The 15,343-nt window shown below is 39.9% G+C and overlaps 1 protein-coding gene across 8 annotated transcripts in view; it reads right to left on the reverse strand.

The window, feature by feature from the left end:
- The window catches only part of SPTBN1 (spectrin beta, non-erythrocytic 1), a 212,642-nt gene that overhangs the window by 184,381 nt on the left and 12,918 nt on the right, over positions 1-15,343 (reverse strand). Inside the window, exon 1 of one of the 8 annotated variants that reach the window (XM_086326890.1) lies at positions 10,263-10,357. The exons of 6 other annotated variants lie outside the window; for them this stretch is intronic. The gene's annotated coding sequence lies outside the window, so the exon portion shown is untranslated. Of the gene's footprint in view, positions 1-1,866; positions 2,116-10,262; positions 10,358-15,343 lie in introns of those variants that run through there. One more of the 8 variants, XM_086326893.1, reaches the window with a different exon arrangement.

Raw genomic sequence — 15,343 nt, forward strand, 5'->3', positions numbered from 1 at the left:
TTTTCTCTGAGACTTGGCTTAACAGAGATATCATATCCAGAGTGCAAAAAAGAAAAAATACAAGACACTCAGGTTTCCGTGACCTCTAATCCTCCAATCAGTATTTCCCAAAGGTATGCAGGACCCTTCAGGTTGAATGCTAACAGAGTTCCAAGACTGATGCAAAAACCTCACCAGCATTTTCTAGACAGCACTGCTGCTGCTGCTGCTAAGTCGCGTCAGTCGTGTCCGACTCTGTGCGACCCCATAGATGGCAGCCTACCAGGCTCCCCAGTCCCTGGGATTCTCCAGGCAAGAACACTGGAGTGGGTTGCCATTTCCTTCTCCAATACATGAAAGTGAAAAGTGAAAGTGAGGTCGCTCAGTCATGTCCAACTCTTAGCGACCCCATGGACTGCAGCCTACCAGGCTCCTCTGTCCATGGGATTTTCCAGGCAAGAGTACTGAAGTGGGGTGCCATTGCCTTCTCCAAGACAGCACTATGGGAAAGTAAAAAATCGGGAAAAGTGATTTTAATGGGAAGAGTATTTGAAGGTCACTCTTAACAGCTATTGCCTCTACAAGTGAAATATAAATGATCCAAAGTTAAATCCCTTTCCCAAATTATTACCAAAGTAGTTCAATCTCAAACTAAGAACTCTCCAAAATCAGTCAAGACTTCAGTAAGTCACCTTAACAAATGGACTCCCCTCCAAGGAGAAAGAGCTGGACTGAGTCCACCCACACTCACAGCCAAGAAGTTCTCATGGAACAAATGTAATCCCTGAGGCTGTGGCAAACCAGACTGAAGTCCTTTTTGTGTTGGTCTTAGTGGATACCCAGCAGCAGCCACTCAGTAACAACTTCTCAACTGTCGTTTCCAATGGAGGATAAAAAACATGGACTTTTAAAAGCTGACACGGTACTTCTAATAGGAATGGGATTATACTTTTGTATACACATCTGAATGTGGGTTACAGGATAAAAAACCTTTCTCAACTATATAACTGAACTGCCAGATAAATGCAGGATGTCAAGTTAAAGGTGAATTTCAGATGAACAATGAACTTTTAGTACAAGTACACCCCATATATATTCCATGAGACATATTTCCACTAAAAATGATATGCTGTTTATCTGAAATCTAAACTTGAAGTAGTCTTGCTTGTTTTTCCTAAATCTAGCAACCCTACATATCAGTATGCTGGGAAAATTCAATTTGAGAGAGGCAAGGAAGAAGTCTAGTTTGGGAACTCAAGCACCTAACCATTCCCGTATCTCAAGGTCAACTGTGAAAACTGTGCCCTCTAGTGCAGCTACTAATTAGCCACCTTCTGATAAACAAGAGTCCTAATTCTATGCTTCTCTGGACCACAGATGCTAACTATATAAAACAGTGCCAGGGGTAAAGGGCTCAGATATAACAAGCCATTAAGTATGATGGTACCCTAAATGGAAGAAGTCATTAGTAAATGCTATTATTGATTAAATAAAATTAAAAGCAAAACTTGCTATGGAGAAATCACATGAAGACAACAGAAAGTAAACTGAATATATAAGGGATTATTATGTGAATTAAGCACCATAAACAATATTTTTTAAAATAACTAACTCTATTGAACAATTACAATGTGCCAAACAACATTCCAAACCCCTTACATGCGCCAGTGCACTTAATTCTAATCCCCTAAGAAGTGAGTACTGTTATCACGTCCACTTTACAAGGTGAAGAAACCAAGACACAGAGATTAGGTAATCTGATAAGACTAGGGGGATAATATTTTCTAGCTTGCCTCAGACAGTTCCAGTTTATGCCCACTGTGCTGGCACAGTTGTTAAAATGCTCATGAATTACCCAGTGTGGATGATGGGCACATGGTCACTTACCAAAGCCCCACAGTCAGTAAGTAGCAAAGGCGGGGCTCCATCTAGGCAGTGCAGCTCCAGAAGCAGAAACCAGCCACTGAAACACAGGGATCCAGTCCTAACTTCCAGGAAGAGGATTCCAAAATGAGATGGGATTAACCTTTTCCCGTCTATCCATTATACCCTAGGCTTCCTACATGGTTACAAATCAACGTGGGGTAAAGGCGGGGGAGAGGTGAAGGTCATGTTTTTCACATCTGTCCCTTATCTGCCTTTAAATCATTGATAATACCCAGCAAAAATCATTTGTGAGCAGAGAGAATTCCTCAGCTAAGCTATATCCACATCACAGGGTCTGAAAATTTTTAAACTAACTTAACTAATCAGAGTAATATTTAACTAGATCTTTTTCTATTTTGGAATGACCTTCATCTTCCTTCAGCTGGGTCCAGGCAGCCAGAGCATGGTTGTGGCTATTTTTATTAAAACAAAGGTGAGCACACTGTTTGTTTAGTCGCTCAGTCATGTCTGACTCCTCTGCACTCGAATGGACTGTAGCCCACCAGGCTCCTCTGTCCATGGGATTGTTTAGGCACAAATACTGGAGTGGGTTGCCGTTTCCTCCTCCAGGGGATCTTCCTGATCCAGGGATGGAACCCATATCTCCTGCAAGTCTCCTGCACTGCAGGTGGATTCTTTACCACTGAGATACTGTGTGTGCTGGTTTTTAGTTACATACACAATGAACTTCCTGTCTTTCCCTAATAATAAAAATTTTTTCTAATAAAATCTTCGATAAAACATGATTTTCCCAATAAATGCTTCCCAATAAACATTAATGCTAGTTTGACAGCATGAAGAAAGTGAACAGGAACTTTTATAACCTGTAGGCTCCCCTCATATACCTCATTGTGAAATGCATGACAAGTGGTCCCATTAAGGACAGGTAAGATGCCCCTCAAGGCTCAGGACAAGGAAATGGTCACAAGCAGACTGAGTGTTCCCACACAGTTGCAAATGCTTCACAAAAACTGTCACCCACTTAATGTGGTAATTTCAGCCCTTAACGCTTGAAGTTGTATGACTCCCCCTGGCCTCTCCCAGCTTACCTCCTCCTTATACAAAGGAGAGGATGGACTAAGGTCCACAGGGCCCAGCCTGATTCTGAAACTTCTGATTCTATGTGCTCCCTTCAGTCTTCCTGACCGTGTACCGAAACCTAGCAGTAGTAGTGAAGTCGCTCAGTCGTGTCCGACTCTTACGACCCCATGGACTGTAAGCCCGCCAGGCTCCTCTGTCCATGGGATTCTCCAGGCAAGAATACTGGAGTGGGTTGCCATTTCCTTCTCCACTGCAACCTACAATGTAAAAACTCTGCTCCACCACAGACTCTCCTAACATCTGGCTTCTCAGCTGGCCGGTCCACAAGGATGGTCTACGGAAGCACAGCATTACCTGGTGGCTCAGAAGTAAAGTATCTGCTTGTAATTCAGGAGACCCAGGTTTGATCCCTGGGTTGGGAAGATCCCTTGGAGAAGGGGGATCTACCCACTTCCATATTCTCACCTGGAGAACCCCATGGATAGAGGAGCCGGGTGGGCTACAGTCCATGGGGTCGCAAAGAGTCGGACACAACTGAACGACTAACACGTTCCCTTTTTTCACAAGTCCCCAAAGGTGAGGAAATCAACACTTCTCTCTTAAAAGCAGACTTAAACCAAAGTTATTTTTGTGGAAAGCCAACACAAGCATCTGAGGGGGTCAAACACCTTAAAGACCATAAGAGATGGCAGTCCTGTGACCTGGCCCGGGAGCAGCCTTTGGTAAGCAGTTATGTTCTTGTGTCTGTCGTACTCGCTGATACATTAAGCCTGACTCCGGTCACCCCCAGGCCATGTGAAAAATGGTTTCCAATGTTTATTTTTGTGACGGGTCATGAATGCTTTTTCTACAATGACAGTAAAATCAACAAAAAGGACAAAGCTAGGAATCATGGCTCCAAAGAAGCTTTTTTCCTCCTGCCTCAAATCCTCACAAGTCACCTTCAAAAGGCATATACACTGGTCAGGTCCTAATTGTAACAGGAGTGGGAAAGGGGTGGGGCGGGGCCTGCTGATTCAACTGATAGAGTTAAAAGTGTGTTTTCTGTCACGTAACAGCAATGGCCCTTCATGTCTTATCACTCACAAAAGGAAAAAAAAACAAAACAAAACACAGAAAATAAAAACTGAATTCTCAGCCTGGATTTCACATGATTTTTTTTCACAGAAACTGAATTCATTACTTAAAATAACTCATAAGCTCAACGCTCTGGGGAGTTAGTAATGATAAAGTTCTACTCACGCATAGTTATGAAACAGGAGGAGCACCTTCTCACCCGAAGTTTTACCACATGAAATTTACATTTCAGTGAAAACTTGCTTATTGAGATTTGTTACATTTGCAGGCATAAAATCCCTGGCAACAAGCATCATGTTTAAACTAAACCAAAGCCTTCTGGTTGAGAAATAAGTAATACCTCTTGACAAAACCTGTCTCTCTGCTTCTTATCAGAGCCCTCATTTCAGTAGTGTTGAAACTTCCAGAAAATTTGTATTGGAAAGTCAGAGAGAATCAAGAAAAATGCAGAAACCGATAAACAATTATATATGTTTAGGCCATCTGCTCAAACCAATTTAGGCTTTTATCACCACAAAGACGTGTGGTCGCGATTTGTTTACCTTTCTCTTTTCAATGGTACGTTTAGAACACAAAAGCAACTACATGAAAACAAAACCTTACAGATTCAACACAGGCATGGAATCAATAGACTAAAATTTTAAAACAACACTGCCTGTGATTTGACTCATAGTAGCAGAAATCAGACTCTTCAATCAACTCTTCTAGCAAAGGATAAAAACAAAGCTTCTTCTCAGCATATGTAATAATTAAAACATGATTCTAGTAGCTTTGCTTTGTAGGAGAACAGAGTAGACTAGAGCATCCCAAAGTATATCCTATGAAACCCTGATCTAAGAGAAGCTATGAAAAAAAGAAAAAAGAATTCCAAAGTCAGCGAAGTCTGGGAAACATACATCATTCTTCTTTCTACAACGCCTATTTATAAAGGCTCTGAGAAAGAAACCCATTACAGTCTGTTTCGCCTGGCATTCTCTTTTTAAATAACACGTTAACATACTGCAAAACTAGTACTTCGAAGAACTTGATAAGGAATGCCGAATTAGATCATACTACCTACACTATCATATACTATTGGTCAGAAACTTTTAATGCCCACACATACCCAATCTCTTCTCTTTCTGGTCACATGGGTATCCATATTACACTTGCCTTGCTCCCCTGCACCTGGGCAAGGTCATGTGACTAGTTCTGGCTACTAACTCATATGGACCCATCAGTCAGAGTTCTTGAGGGAGAAAAAATGGGGGAGAGCCCCCTGCCATCCTATGATGGGCATAGAGTATGAATGAGGAATGCACCTCTGTGTCACTGAAATTTTGGAGATGTTTGTTACTGCAGCACCAGTTAACTTGCCTAATACACTTTGTGGGGAGACGCGGGGGCGGGGGGTGGATTTTCTTAAATCAATGAGTTGACTTAAGAGACAAGATACATATAGAGATAGAAATAATTGAAGGATGGGAAGGTAGATACAACAAGAATGCATCTTTAAGAAGGCCACTTTGGTCTACAGAATCTTAAGTCAAGAACAAAAGATCAGTGAGCTAAAAGTAAATACCATGGCATGGACTAAACTGAAGTGGCCAAGTTTAGTTTGCCTGCAGTTTCGTTTGTTGGCACAGGTGGGAGTGAGAGCAGTAACATCACTCAACCAGTGCCCATACTGTGCCAGACTCAGAAACAGTGTACAGACTGCTACTTTTAATCTTGATTCTGCGATAGTTGGTAGGTAACTTTTCACATCATCTCCCTTTCACATGAGAAAACGAAAACTCTACTAATTTGCCTAAGATCATACCACTAATAAATGGTATTTATAGAACTATAGGTGTCTATATTCTTTTTCTTATATTGCTAGTCTGAATTAGTAGAAATATCTAAATCAGGAAACTTAAAAAAAAATAATTTGGAGTATCATTACTCTAATGCACCTTGTAAGAATGTAAAAGTATTATAGAATCAAAAAGGCCCAAACTTTCAAATGAAAGACCTTGAGCTTTTAAAGAATAAACAGGATGTACTTATAATCAACATACTAACTGCTTACTAAGGATAACAGGCACTTCTCAAAAAAAAATTTATTTTTTCAAATTATAAAAGTAAGATGTACTCACTGTAGAACAGTGGAAAATACAGAAAAGCACTGACACAAAAGCAAAAATCACAAGTCATCCTATCACTCTCCCCTCAAAATTAATGTTTGCATTTTTCTTATCTCTTTTCCTTTGTTTTTTTCTTTTTTTCTTTGTTTTTCTATATAGTTGGAATCACATCATATATAAGGCTGTGTTCTGCTTTCTTCCCCTTATTTTAAAAACTTTTCCATGTTATTAGGAGGTTTTCAATAATAGTATTTTTATCAGTCTAATAAGAACTAATAGCTACTTATTTGCCAGGTATTAGACTAATCGCTTCACTTATATTAACATATTTAATCCTCACAGTAACTCTCCAAGGTCTGTACTACAACTGACCCCATCTTACAGATGAGGAAACTGAGACAGAGTACGGTTAACGACTTGCCCAAGGTCACAAAGTGAATCCGTGGTAGAGTTGGGATCCAGACCCAGGCAGCCTCTGGGTGAGCACTCTAAACCACTATACTGTACTGTCTCCATAATATTTCTTCCTCTTATTTACCAATGACAGGCATCTGGGTTATCACCATTTTTTTCTAACATAATAATGTTACAATAGACATTTTTATAGGCATCTGAAGCAGTATTTTATCTAAGCCTATTCAGACAGCTAAATTCTTCCCATTTCAACAAGTTCAATTTATTTTCAGCTGACAACAGCTGTAGAAACATCTAAGGCAGCTAGCATTTCATAAACCAACTCATTGCTCCACCTACCCCTGGTATGAACTTCCATGTGGTCCTCACCTGTCCACCCCACTGCCATCTACAGCAGATGTCTGTAATGTTTCCATCTGCCTTCACAGGGCACAAAGAACCAATTAAAACCGTGGGTCTGTTCTGTGCATCTCCCAACATACATAAGCAAATGCTTGTAAATTTTTATGTCTGGAATACTTTAAATGCTAACCTTATTTGTTCCTAGTCTTATAAGCTCTGACAATACAAGGCATACAGAGAGAGATAAAATGCAATATGCATGTATAAAATTGAAACGAATAATTTTCTAATTTAGACCATAACCCAGAAAAGGGATATTCAAATACTTTCCTTTTTGCTTGCTTTTCACTGTTTACAGAGAATAACTGAACTCTTCTGCCATATTAAAGGAATGATTTGAAATGAAAACAACCCAAAATGGAATCTCGAAAGCAGATCAGACTATGGTGTACGTAAAAAGGGAAGGTTGCTGGCTCTGGCTCACATTTCACACCTTCTGAACTCAACTTACCAGTAAGGCTATTCAAGAGCATGTTTTAAAAGACACGGAATGTGTAAAAGAAGGGAAATGAAAAAACTAATTTAAAAAATTTAGAAATCATAAATTTTCCAATATGTCAACCATATCACATAGAGAATTCATTTGTCATTTAAGAATTAAAAAGATCAATACTTCTGAGAAGTATCTCCACAATTTCTACAAAACTTTTTCATGTTGTAAAAAACCAAAATGTTCTTCAAAGATTCTGAAACCACCTAGAAAAGCAACCCTAACTCTATTAACCAAACGCCTAAGAATTATTAAGTATCTGCCTCTGTATGAGGCACCTACATAGAGCCAGAAATGATGTCTCTATACAAGGAGAAGCCCTCTGAAATAAATGTAAGATACTAAAAGTGGCAAAGCAAAATTCAAAATATAAATCTGAAGATGGCAACATAAAAGAAACAAAGCCATTTGCACGGTCCCCTAGAAAGCTATAAAACTATTACAATTAGTTCTAAGTCCAGACTTCTAATGGCTTTTAAATTAGAGAATAATTAAGATATCTGTTAAAACAAACCTTTAGAAAATTCTTACTAGGAACTTGGTTTGTATATAAGCCCTTTAAGATAAAGTTCATTCACTGTTTTCATATTATATTTAACATTGAAATCCTCCATTTTTATTTCCACTCAGTAATCCAAATATTGTATCAGAAAATTTCATCTTCATAGAACTCAAACTGATAGGTTGTTCAGATTATCCACACGGGCAGCCCCCTGCCTTCATCCAGCCCCCTCAGCTCCCCCATATGTGCTGTTCATGTCACCATCAGGCTCCAAATGACCTGCACAGCAAGACTGCACATCTCCGCCCCACACCCACCTTGTTTTTATCATGTTGACTTAAAAAAACAAGACTTTCAATTTAAAAAAAAATTGAAAGACTACAGTTACAAAGCACATCAATACACATAAGAATCAGGTACTACAGACAAATGGCCAATGAACAAAGTCAAAAAGTGAGTAATCAAAGAAAAAATAAAATTTGCAGGTCGGACATGAGGGAGCAACTTCACTTTCACTTTTCACTTTCATGTATTGGAGAAGGAAATGGCAGCCCACTCCAATGTTCTTGCCTGGAGAATCCCAGGGACGGGGGAGCCTGGTGGGCTGCCGTCTATGGGGTCGCACAGAGTCAGACATGACTGAAGTGACTTAGCAGCAGCAACCAATGCCTTTTGCTTTACTTCTACAATGTTTTAGCATCCAACCATCAATAATTCATATCCAAATGATTATCAGATATATAAAATATAGGAGTTTTTTTTTTTTAACTTCAGGGTCCCAATTTTCATTCAAACCACAAAGATTGCATATTTTGCCTTGAGTGGAAAAGGTGGGGTAGAGGATGCTCCACATGAGGTCTCATTAGTCCAGGGAAAACCACTCAAGATTTGATGTTACACAGAAATATTTGCCTCCATATCATCACAAGATTTAAGATAACTGGAACAAAAAGATAAATCAGTAAAAATAAACCTTGCTAAACTAAACATGAAAGCCACCACCTCTGTTTCACTTACTTGCTCAAGTGAAATGACAAGTTTCAAGATATTTTGTTAAATGGTGGCTATTTTAAGACAGGACAAAGACGCATCAGTGCTCGTCACACAGCTTGCTCCTAATCTTGGCAGTTCTCCAACACATTCCAACTTTTTATGCACAGTTTTGCTGGAATCTCACCCCACTTAACTTTAAAGACACACTAAGTAAAATGTTGCCACATTACACAACCAACCTGCCATTTATTCCCATCCGTTCACTTTGCCCAATGACAACAAAAAATCAGACCACCATCTGCGTGGATGCAGCTAAATCCACATGATCTAATTCACATGGGTTCCCAAAAGATGGATCAGAATATTATTCAAACTGGGAGGAAATGCTGTGTGACAGTGTTCTGAGGAAGGCTGATTACACACTAGCCCAGGAGGAGAATTGATACTGTAGGACAAAAGCAAGTTCAAACCCTGACTACAGATGTTAGACCCCAGGCATGCTGCCGCTGCCTACATTTTGAGGCAGATTATTAATCAGAGTGTATTTTAAAGGATAATCTCAGTATTTAATGAGTCCTATTACCTCCATAAAAAGAATGATTTAACATAGCATTACATCCTCTAAGTCAATGTACTCTCTAATTGTTCATATTTGGCCAAAAAAAAAAAAAAAAAGTCCTCTTCAAAAACAAACTGGAATGGTTAACCACACGATGTTACATTCCATTCTTGCTAAAAAAAAAAAAAAAATTAATTAGCACATTTGATCCTTATGCTCTGCACAGCTGCACAGCATTCCAGTGATAGGCCAGCTATCGACACAGGCTCTACATGAAATAACTACTCACTTCAAAAGTTGAGAAGACTGTGAAGCAGTTCTCAAGCATGACCCACTAAAGATATATTTATTTCATGGGAACAAGTTCATTTCTACAAGGGTATAGTCCAAAGGAAATCTATACTATAATTTAGATTAAAATATTCATGTAAATGTATACTAACAAAATCATCCTTCAGAGCTGGAAATATATATTTATAAATATATGCATATAAATATATATAAAACTCAACTGACAGACAAGAAACAGTCTTCCCCAGGAACAAGACAATAAATTAGCCTGATCTCTAATTAAACTTTCATCCTTTCTGAATCAGAGGAGATTTTCAGAACTAGGATGAAAACTGATGTTCTTACTGCGAGGAACATATACTTCCAAAGCAAAACAATCCTTTCAAAATGAGAAATCACCCTGATTATCAGGGAAACTCAGGAACTCTTTTAGCAGCGGATGCCAATGTAAAACCAGCAAACACACACACACACAAAACCCACCTTAAATAAAACAGAGAATAAAACACAAAGTGTGCCCTGGTTTCTCCTCTGCTCAAATGGCACACAAATGTCTCTGCTCCAGGAAGCACCAGGACTCCGCCCCAGGAGATAAGATGGGTATTTAAGGACAGCTGGCAGCAGAGTTGTCAACCTCACTGTGAGAAGGACCAGACCCCTCTCACAGAAGTCACCCGACTGATATCGCTGACCAATACCTTCTAAAACAGTGTCAGGCATGCTCACCCAGTCAGAGGGCCAGACAACGCTACATTCCAGCCTCCTGCTCTCCCCACCCTGGGGTACCACGGCCAGGCTCTGGGCGCTGTCTCCGCTCAATGCCTCCCCTCGTGTCAAGACTCAATGTCTGTAGCTGCCTGTAGGTCAGCTGAGATCCCTCCCAGCTCCACACTTCGGTCAGCCCAGGCACATTAACCATCAAGCATTTGGCCACCCTCAAAGAAAATGGTTCCCATCAGTTTGGGAGTTTCTGAAGAATTCCTCATTTGGAGAGAGTTAAGTTCACACAATGTATCTGAGTTCCATCACCCAAACTTGCTCCATCCATCTACTCACCCCCATCCATCATTGGGCCCAGCTCAGATCTCCCCTCTAAATTGCACAAGGAGCTACCACTGGCCTTAGTGTATAAACATGGGAAGAAGGTCATTTGCCACTTTTCCTTGGGGCCAACCAACCCAAGTGAGAACCACAAAGAACCTCACAGAAATTGATGGCAAAGGCTTTCTTTCTCTTCCAATGAAAGGGCATTTCTCCCCTCTTCTCACATCCTCATTCCCTCAGCACATGAAGAAATCATTTTACCACCTTCTTCAGGAGTTCAAGAGGCCACCTACTAGAATTAAGGCAACAGAGAAGCACCAGCAAGTCATCCGCATCACATCCATCCATCGGCTGCCCCACGACTCAAGGAACAGGTCTGCATAATCAAGTATGCAATACTGCCTTTTCTCCTATAAATAGATTCTGGATCCAAAGATAGAATTCTCAAGAGTTCAGCTAACAGAAAGACCCTAGGAAAGCGGAGCCCTACTGTGTGCCTTCAACAGCTACCACCAAACCCAGCCCCGTAAAATTTATTACATTTAAAACCAAGATTATGATAACCACCTCCATCCTATCCACCACACTTTCTAGGGTAGCTGTTTCAGACTCTGAAATCTAAAGACAGAAATAAAATCAGTTGTTGTCTGAAGCATAGAGGGATCTCGCTCAAGGGAATTCATGCAACTCTGATGGGAATTCCTCTTAAAACAAAACAGAAAGCACACATTATCTAATGAGAACTTGATTTCTGGTACTTTTCCACTGTAAAACAATTTTTAAAGAAAGTATCTATAATAAGCACATGTGGGGTTCTCTAAATCTTTGCCATTTTCCTTAACACCTTCACCACTAAAACAACTCGGGGAAACCGACAGTATCCATAAGCCACAGTTTTAAATGTGAACAGTAACAATAAGATATTATGTCCTGTCATGCTTTGTGTACAAACTGGAAAGGTGATAAACACCAAGGGATGATTTAGACTGTGAAAAATTCACATACTGAGCTTAAGGTCTGAGAATTGATCTTCATTTATGAGATGAACAAATATGTACAGAGGGAAAAGGGGTTTAAAAGACAAACATCAAAATGACAACTGCATGTTTCTGGGGTCACCAAATGGAGTCAGTAACTTTAATTTTCTTCTTTGTGTTTATGTTTATTTTCCATATGCTCTACAATATTTATTATTTTGCTAATAAATATTATTTTGAAATTTAAAAAAATATTTATTGGGCTGCATTAGGTCTTAGCAAGAGAGTTCCAGAAAAACATCTACTTCTGCTTCACTGACTAAAGCCTTTGACTGTGTGGATCACAACAAACTGTGGAAAATTCTGAAAGAGATGGGAATACCAGACCACCTGACCTGCTCCGGAGAAACCTGTATGCAGGTCAAGAAGCAACAGTTAGAACCGGACATGGAACAATGGACTGGTTCCAAATCGGGAAAGAAGTACAGCAAGGCTGTATATTGTCACCCTGCTTATTTAACTTACATGCAGAGTACATCATGAGAAATGTCAGGCTGGATGAAGCACAAGCTGGAATCAAGATTTCCATGCTATGCTATGCTATGCTAAGTCACTTCAGTCGTGTCCGACTCTGTGTGACCCCATAGACGGCAGCCACCAGGCTCCCCCGTCCCTGGGATTCTCCAGGCAAGAACACTGGAGTGGGTTGCCATTTCCTTCTCCAGTGCATGAAAGTGAAAAGTGAAAGCAAAGTCACTCAGTCGTGTCCGACTCTTAGTGACCCCATGGACTGCAGCCTACCAGGCTCCTCCATCCATGGGATTTTCCAGGCAAGAGTACTGGAGTGGGGAGATTTCCGTGAGAAATACCAATAACCTCACATATGCAGATGTCACTACCCTTATGGCAGAAGTGAAGAGGAACTAAATAGCCTTTTGATAAAAGTGAAAAAGCAGACTGAAAAAGCTGGCTTAAAACTCAACATTCAAAAAATGAAGATCATGGCATCTAGTCCCATTAGTTCATGGCATCCAGTCCCATTAAAATGAAGTCGCTCAGTCATGTCCGGCTCTTTGCGACCCCATGGGCAGTAGCCTGCACCAGGCTCCTCAGTCCATGGGATTTTCTAGGCAAGAGTAGTGGAGTGGGTTGCCATTTCCCTCTCCAGGGAATCTTAGATGGGGAAACAATGGAAAAAGTGACAGACTTTATTTCTTGGGCTCTAAAACTGCTATAGATGATGACTGCAGCCATGAAATTAAAAGACGCTTGCTCCTTGGAATAAAAGCTATGACCAACCTAGACAGCATATTAAGAAGCAGAGACATCACTATGCCAACAAATTTCCGTCTAGTCAAAGCTATGATTTTTCCAGTAGTCATGTACGGATGTGAGAGTTGGACCATAAAGAAGGCTGAGCACCAAAGGATTGATGCTTTTGAACTGTGGTGTTAGAGAAGACTCTTGAGAGTCCCCTGGACTGCAAGGAGATCGAATCAGTCAATCCTAAAGGAAATCAGTCCTGAATATTCATTGGAAGGACTGATGCTGAAGCTGAAGTTCCAATACTGTGGCCATCTGATGAGAAGAGCCAACTCATTTGAAAAGACCCTGATGCTGGGAAAGACTGAGGGCAGGAGAAGGGGACAACAGAGGATGAGATGGTTGGATGGCATCACTGACTCAACGAACATGAGTTTGAGAAAGTTCCAGGAGATGATGAAGGACAGGGAAGTCTAGCCTGCTGCAGTCCATGGGGTTGCAGAGTCAGACATGACTGAGTGACTGAACAACAACAGCAAAGGTCTTCGCTGTGGCACATGGATCTTCACTGCAACACAAAGACTGTTACCGCATTTTGTTACTATGCAGGGATTCTCTAGTTGTGGCACCAGGGCTCAGAAGTTGTGGCACCAGGGCTGAGCTGCTTCGTGGCATCTGAGATATTAGTTCCCCCATCATAGACTGAACCTGTGTCCCCCACACTGCAAGGCAGATTCTTAACCACTGGACCACCAGGGAAGTTCCTGACATTTTTAAAATTTTTATTTTGTGGTGACTTTACGCTAATTTACATTTTTTTGAAAGTATATATTCTTCATAAATTGTTCAGAAAAAACTATGCATACTGCATAAATTAGCAGACACTGTCAAAAATTCAAGGATTCTAAAAAGGTGGAAAAAATGAATATTTTAACTTTTAAGACAATTGTACTATCAGAGCACTGCCATGCTACAGGTTAAAAAATACAAAGGAAAATGTTTAAACATCACAGAGAAAAATAAATAAAAATTGTCTTAAGGAAGAATCTAGGTTTTCCTTCCCCTTTAAATAAAAGGGGAAAAAAGCCCTAGAGCAGAATAAAAATATGTATTGTTCCACCCCGAAGTCTCTGTATAGCTGGTGAAGAACATTCCAGAAAAATGTGTAGTCCATGAATATTTAGATTTGGCTTTGAAGCAAACATACCTGGACAAAAATTATCCCTGAAACAGCCACCCAAGAGGGTAGGAAAACAACAAAAAAAAATTTCATCCAGAACCAAAGGCTTGGCCTTCAGCCAGAGGATGCTCCTATCACGCTCCCCTGTGGCCCAGTTTCTACATCTTTTCCCACACTCTACGGAAATGGCAAGGCTCTAACAAATTGCATATTTAAATGAGGAATGGAAAAATCTTTTCAAAACTTCAGCATTCTTTACACCTTCAGTACTATGAATGCTGCATTTCTGAAAGCCCCAGTAGAAACAAATAGGGCATATATTTAGCCAATTAATTATTTCATTCATTAGTCTTTATCCAGCTAAAATGAGGTTTGTTACAGGAAGTGTCAGGATGTTCTTGATAAAGGCCAAAAGTTTATTGCTAAGTATTTTCCAAAATATGCAGAGATGAAATTAGAATTCCTCCACAATCCCATACCCAGAGATAATCAATGTTAGACTAATGAACTTACTAAGCAGAGACATATTTTATTATACAAATTAAACACTGAGCATACACACTTCAAAAGAATGAATTCTAATTATACACCATTCTAAATTTCCTAGTTTATCTGTTGGGTAAAAAAAATTTGTAGTTATATTCTGATACAGATTTTATTGACTAGCTAATGGCTTCAAGTTAATGTATTAAAAGATCAGAACCAGCAAGGCACTCCAGATTCTAAAGCAGAGATGCCAAATGGTTCTAAAACCATTTGGGTGTTTACGTGTACTGTTAAGAGTTCACAAAGAATGGAACTATGATGCCTATGTACATGGGCCAATGTTATAGCAATCTTGAAATTATAACATCTTACCTTCATATCTCAAAGCACACTTCACCTGAAACCCTTCTCAATCAATCATTTAAAGTTCAAGGTGGAAAAAACACAAAATTCCTGAATGTAAACTAAGTTCATTTTTCTAAGCTACAATTTACAAAGTAAAAAGCCTTTGACTGTGTGGATCACAATAAACTGTGGAAAATTCTCAAAGAGATGGGAATACCAGACCACCTGACCTGCCTCTTGAGAAACCTGTACGCAGGTCAGGAAGCAAC

Source organism: Bos grunniens, chromosome 11, assembly GCF_055505025.1.
Source record: "Bos grunniens cultivar Pamir isolate PY7600 chromosome 11, Bosgru_T2T1.0, whole genome shotgun sequence".
Taxonomy (NCBI): Eukaryota; Metazoa; Chordata; class Mammalia; order Artiodactyla; family Bovidae; genus Bos; species Bos grunniens.